Consider the following 6865-nt stretch of genomic DNA (forward strand, 5'->3'; position numbering starts at 1 on the left):
GAGATTATGTGTGATGCTTCCAACCACGCAGTAGGAGCGGCGCTGGCTCAGCGCGAAGATAAGGATCCTTTTGTCATATCTTATTGGTGCACGAAATTGTGATCATCAACAATGGCGCCAAAGGCTTGGTGCTCTCAAACGTGAATCACACTTTGTCACAACTTCGCACAACTAACCAACAAGTGCACTGGGTCGTCCAAGTAATAAACCTTACGTGAGTAAGGGTCAATCCCACGGAGATTGTCGGCTTGAATCAAGCTATGGTCACCTTGTAAATCTCAGTCAAGCGGATTCAAATGGTTTGAAAGATCTGATAATTAAAAGATAAAGAAAACGTAAAATAAAGATAGAGATACTTATGTAATTCATTGGTGAGAGTTTCAGATAAGCGTATAGAGATGCTTTCGTTCCTCCTGAACCTCTACTTTCCTGCAGCTTTCATCCAATCCTTCATACTCCTTTCCATGGCAAGCTGTATGTAGGGCATCACCGTTGTCAATGGCTACATCCCATCCTCTCTGTGAAAATGGTCCAATGCGCTGTCACTGCATGGCTAATCATCTGTTGGTTCTCGATCATACTGGAATAGGATTTACTATCCTTTTGCGTCTGTCACTACGCCCAACATTTGCGAGTTTGAAGCTTGTCACAGCCATCCTTTCCCAGATCCTACTCGGAATACCACAGACAAAGTTTAGACTTTCCGGATCTCGGGAATGGCTATTCATGGGTTCTAACTTATACCACGAAGACTCTAATATCTCGGACTCGGTCCCCTGTATTAGATATCTAAGAGATACTCATTCTATCTCGTCTTCATGTAGAACGGAAGTGGTTGTCAGGCATGCGTTCATAGGTGAGAATGGTGATGAGTGTCACATAATCATCATATTCATCATGTTCTTGGGTGCGAATGAATATCTTAGAATAGGAATAAGCTTGAATTGAATAGAAAAATAATAGTACTTTGCATTAATTCATGAGGAACAGTAGAGCTCCACACCTTAATCTATGGTGTGTAGAAACTCTACCGTTGAAAATACATAAGTGATAATGGTCCAGGCATGGCCGAGAGGCCAGCCTCCAAAATGTGATCAAAGGATCAAAAGATAATCCAAAAGATGTAAATACAATAGTAAAAAGTCCTATTTATACTAAACTAGTTACTAGAGTTTACAGAATTAAGTAAATGATGCAGAAATCCACTTCCGGGGCCCACTTAGTATGTGCTTGGGCTGAGCATTGAAGCTTTCACGTGGAGAGGTCTTTCTTGGAGTTGAACGCCAGTTTATAACCTGTTTCTGGTGTTTAACTCCACTTTGCAACCTGTTTCTGGCATTTGACTCCAGAATAGGGCAGAAAGCTGGCGTTGAAAGCCCTGGATGTCTACTTTTCAACGCAATTGAGAGCGCGCCATTTGGAGTTCTGTAGCTCCAGAAAATCCACTTTGAGTGTAGGGAGGTCAGAATCCAACAGCATCTGCAGTCCTTCTTCAACCTCTGAATCTGATTTTTGCTCAAGTCCCTCAATTTCAGCCAGAAAATACCTGAAATCACAGAAAAATACACAAACTCATAATAAAGTCCAAAAATGTGATTTTTATTTAAAAACTAATAAAAATATACTAAAAATAACTAAATCCTACTAAAAACTATCTAAAAACAATGCCAAAAAGCGTATAAATTATCCGCTCATCACAACACCAAACTTAAATTGTTGCTCGTCCCCAAGCAACTGAAAATCAAATAGGATAAAAAGAAGAGAATATACTATAAATTCCAAACTATCAATGAAACTTAGCTCCAATTAGATGAGCGGGACTAGTAGCTTTTTGCCTCTTGAATAGTTTTGGCATCTCACTTTATCCATTGAAGTTCAGAATGATTGGCTTCTATAGGAACTCAGAATTCATATAGTGTTATTGATTCTCCTAGTTCAGTATGTTGATTCTTGAATCACAGCTACTTTATGAGTCTTGGCCGTGGCCCTAAGCACTTTGTTTTCCAGTATTACCACCGGATACATAAATGCCACAGACACATAATTGGGTGAACCTTTTCAGATTGTGACTCAGCTTTGCTAAAGTCCCCAATAAGAGGTGTCCAGGGTTCTTAAGCACACTCTTCTTTTTTTTTTTGCTTTGGACCTCGACTTTAACCGCTCAGTCTCAAGTTTTCACTTGACACCTACACGCCACAAGCACATGGTTAGGGACAGCTTGGTTTAGCCGCTTAGGCCAGGATTTAATTCCTTTAGGCCCTCCTATCCACTGATGCTCAAAGCCTTGGATCCTTTTTATTACCCTTGCCTTTTGGTTTTAATGGCTATTGGCTTTTTCTGCTTGCTTTTTCTTTTTCTTTCTTTTATATTTTTTTTTCGCTATATTTTTTTTTCACATTTTTTTCTGCAAGCTTTTGTATTCACTGCTTTTTCTTGCTTCAAGAATCATTTTTATGATTTTTCAGATTATCAAATAACATATCTCCTTTTCATCATTCTTTCAAGAGCCAACATATTTAACATTTATAAACAACAAATTCAAAAGACATATGCACTGTTCAAGCATTCATTCAGAAAACAAAAAGTATTGTCACCACATCAAAATAATTAAACTAATTTCAAGGATGAATTCGAAACCATGTACTTCTTGTTCTTTTGTAATTAAAACATTTTTCATTTAAGAGCGGTGATGGATTCGTAGGACATTCATAGCTTTAAGACATAGACACTTAAACACTAATGATCATATTGTAAAGACACAAACATAAATAAAACATAAAGCATAGTAAACGAAAAACAGGAAAATAAGAACAAGGAGATTAAGGAACGGGTCTACCTTAGTGAGGGTGGCGCCTTCCTCTTCTTGAAGAACCAATGGTGCTTTTGAGCTCCTCTATGTCTCTTCCTTGCCTTTGTTGCTCCTCCCTCATGGTTCTTTGGTCTTCTCTAATTTCATGGAGGATGATGGAGTGCTCTTGGTGCTCCATCCTTAGTTGTCCCATGTTGGAACTTAACTCTCCTAGGGAGGTGTTGATTTGCTCCCAATAGTTTTGTGGAGGAAAGTGCATCCCCTGAGGCATCTCAGGGATCTCATGATGAGGAATTTCCTCATGCTCTTGTTGAGATCTATGATCTCTTGTTTGCTCCATCCTCTTCTTAGTGATGGGCTTTTCCTCTTCAATGAGGATGTCTCCCTCTATGTCAATTCCAACCGAATTGCATAGGTGGCAAATGAGGTGAGGAAAGGCTAACCTTGCCAAAGTGGAGGACTTGTCAGCCACCTTGTAGAGTTCTTGAGGTATAATCTCATGAACTTCCACTTCCTCCCCAATCATGATACTATGGATCATGATGGCCCGGTCTATAGTAACTTCAGACCGGTTGCTAGTAGGAATGATTGAGCGTTGAATAAACTCCAACCATCCTCTAGCTACAGGTTTAAGGTCCAGTCTTCTCAATTGAACCGGTTTGCCTCTTGAGTCAACTTTCCATTGAGCTCCTTCTACACATATGTCCATGAGGGCTTGGTCCAACCTTTGATCAAAGTTGACCCTTCTAGTGTAGGGGCGTGCGTTTTCTTCTATCATTGGCAAGTTGAACGCCAGCCTTACATTTTCCGGATTGAAATCTAAGTATTTTCCCCGAACCATGGTAAGCCAATGCTTTGGATTCGGGTTCACACTTTGATCATGGTTCCTGGTGATCCATGCGTTTGCATAGAACTCTTGAACCATTAAGATCCCGACTTGTTGAATGGGGTTGGTGAGAACTTCCCAACCTCTTCTTTGGATCTCAAGTCGGATCTCCGGATACTCATTCTTTTTGAGCTTGAAAGGAACCTCAGGGATCACTTTCTTCTTGGCCACAACTTCATAGAAGTGGTCTTGATAGACCTTTGAGATGAATCTCTCCATCTCCCATGACTCAGAGGTGGAAGCAATTGCCTTCCCTTTCCATTTTCTTGAGGTTTCTCTGCCCTTAGGTACCATTAATGGTTATGGAAAAACAAAAAGCAATGCTTTTACCATACCAAACTTAAAATGTTTGCTCGTCCCCGAGTAAAAGAAGAAAGAAAGAAGGAGAAGAAGAAGAAGAAAAATGGAAGAGATGGAGGGAGAAGGTGTTTTCGGCCAACGGGGAGAACAAAGGGTTGTGGTGTGTGAAAATGAAGAAGGAGTGAGGGGTTTATATAGGAGTGGGGGAGGGTTTAGGGTTCGGCCATTAGGGTTGGGTTTGGGAGGGAAAAGAGTTTGAATTTTGGAGGTAGGTAGGGTTTATGGGGAAGAGTGGATGGATGTGAGTGGTTAAGAGGTGATGGGGAAGAGTGATTGAGGTGATTGGTGAAGGGTATTTGGGGAAGAGAGATATGAAAAAGGTGTGAAAAGGAGAGAAGGTAGGTGGGGATCCAATTAGGCGTATAAAACGCCCTTGCTGTGCAATCCTGGCGTTTAACGCCAAACTGCTGCTTGTTTCTGGCGTTAAACGCCCAAATGTAGCCTGTTTCTGGCGTTTAACGCCAGGTAGATGCTAGTTTCTGGCGTTAAACGCCAGACAGATGCTTGTTTCTGGCGTTTAAACGCCAGAATGCTCCTCCTCCAGAGTGTGCTATTTTTAATGCTATTTTTCATTCTGTTTTTTATTCTTCAGTAGTTTTCGTGACTCCACATGATCATCAACCTAATAAAACATGAAATAACAATAAAAAATAAAATTAAATAACATTGGGTTGCCTCCCAACAAGCGCTTCTTTAATGTCAATAGCTTGACAGTGAACTCTCATGGAGCCTCACAGATAATCAGAGCATTATTGGGACCTCCCAACACCAAAATTAGAGTTTGAATGTGGGGGTTCAGCACCAAACATAGAGTTTGGTTGTGGCCTCCCAACACCAAACTTAGAGTTTGACTATGGGGGCTTTGGTTGACTCTGCAGTGAGAGAAGCTTTTCATGCTTCCTCTCCATGGTTACAGAGGGAGATCCTTGAGTTTTAAACACAAGGTTGTCCTCATTCAGTTGAAGTACTAACTCTCCTCTGTCCACATCAATCACAGCTTTTGCTGTGGCTAGGAAGGGTCTTCCAAGGATGATGGATTCATCCTCATCCTTCCCAGTGTCTAGGATTATGAAATCAGTAGGGATGTAAAGGCCTTTGACCTTTACTAACATGTCCTCTACTTGTACATAAGCTATTTTCATGGATTTGTCTGCCATCTCTAATGAGAAATTGGCAGCCTGTACCTCAAAGATTCCTAGTTTTTCCATTACAGAGAGTGGCATTAACTTTATTCCTGACCCCAGGTCACACAGAGCCTTCTCAAAGGTCATGGTGCCTATGTTACAGGGAATTAGGAATTTACCAGGATCCTGTTTCTTTTGAGGTAATTTCTGCCTATCCAATGCCTTCAGTTCATTGGTGAGCAAGGGAGGTTCATCTTCCCAAGTCTCATTACCAAATAATTTGGCATTCAGCTTCATGATTGCACCAAGGTACTTAGCAACTTGCTCCTCAGTAATGTCTTCATCCTCTTCAGAGGATGAATACTCATCAGAGCTCATGAAGGCAGAAGGAGGTTCAATGGAATCTCTACGGTCTCTAGTTGAGCCTCAGATTCCTTTGGTTCCTCAAAGGAAAACTCCTTATTGGTCACCAAACATCCCAGGAGGTCTTCCTTACTAGGATTCACATCCTTCTCCTCCTCTCTGGGTTCGGTCACGCCATGTAAGGTAATGGCCTTGCACTCTCTTTTTGGATTCTCTTCTGTATTGCTTGGGAGAGTACTAGGAGGAGTTTCAGTGACCCTTTTACTCAGCTGGCCCACCTGTGCCTCCAAATTTCTAATGGAGGACCTTGTTTCATTCATGAAACTTAAAGTGGCCTTAGATAGATCAGAGACTATGTTTGCTAAGCTAGATGGATTCTGCTCAGAATTCTCTGCCTGTTGCTGAGTGGATGATGGAAAAGGTTTGCCATTTCTAAACCTGTTTCTTCCACCATTATTAAAGCTTTGTTGAGCCATTATGGCATTCAGAGCATCAATTTCAAGAACTCTCTTCCTCTGAGGTGTCCCATTACTCACAGGATTCCTTTCAGAAGTGTACATGAACTGGTTATTTGTAACCATGTCAATGAGTTCCTGAGCTTCTGTAGGCATTTTCTTTAGGTGAATGAATCCACCTGCAGAATGGTCCAATGACATCTTAGATAATTCAGACAGACCAACATAGAATATATCTAGGATGGTCCATTCTGAAGGCATGTCATAAGGACACTTTTTGGTCAGTTGCTTGTATCTCTTCCAAGCTTCATAGACGGATTCACCTTCTTTCTGTCTGAAGTTTTGAACATCCACTCTAAGCTTACTAAGCTTTTGAGGAGGAAAGAACTTGGCTAAGAAAACCGTGACCAGCTTATCCCAAGAGTTCAAGCTATCCTTAGGTTGAGAGTCCAACCATATTCTAGCTCTGTCTCTTACAGCAAATGGGAAAAGCATAAGCCTGTAGACCTCGGGATCAACCCCATTGGTCTTAACAGTATTACAGATCTGCAAGAATTTAGTTAAGAACTGAAAAGTATCTTCTGATGGAAGTCCATGAAACTTGCAGTTCTGTTGTATCAGAGAAACTAATTGAGGTTTAAGCTCAAAATTGTTTGCTCCAATGGCAGGGATTAAGATGCTTCTTCCATGTAAGTTGGAATTTGGTGCAGTAAAGTCACCAAGCATCTTCCTTGCATTGTTATTATTTTCGGCCATATCTCCTTCTTTTTCGAAAATTTCTGCCAGATTTTCTCCAGAGAGTTGTGCTTTAGCTTCCTCTTCAGAGTCCTTTCAGGTTCAGGATCAGCTTCAACAAGAATGTTCTTAT

General features: G+C 41.0%; 1 non-coding gene across 1 annotated transcript; it reads left to right on the forward strand.

Moving 5' to 3' along the window:
• The first annotated feature begins 6256 nt into the window (after positions 1-6256).
• On the forward strand, positions 6257-6360 carry LOC148547654 (small nucleolar RNA R71). The gene has a single exon (XR_015897330.1). It is a non-coding gene; the product is annotated as a small nucleolar RNA R71 (small nucleolar RNA).
• Positions 6361-6865: the final 505 nt, after the last annotated feature.

The sequence above is a fragment of the Arachis ipaensis genome, chromosome B8 (assembly GCF_059453495.1).
Source record: "Arachis ipaensis isolate K30076 ecotype BB chromosome B8, ASM5945349v1, whole genome shotgun sequence".
Classification (NCBI taxonomy): Eukaryota; Viridiplantae; Streptophyta; class Magnoliopsida; order Fabales; family Fabaceae; genus Arachis; species Arachis ipaensis.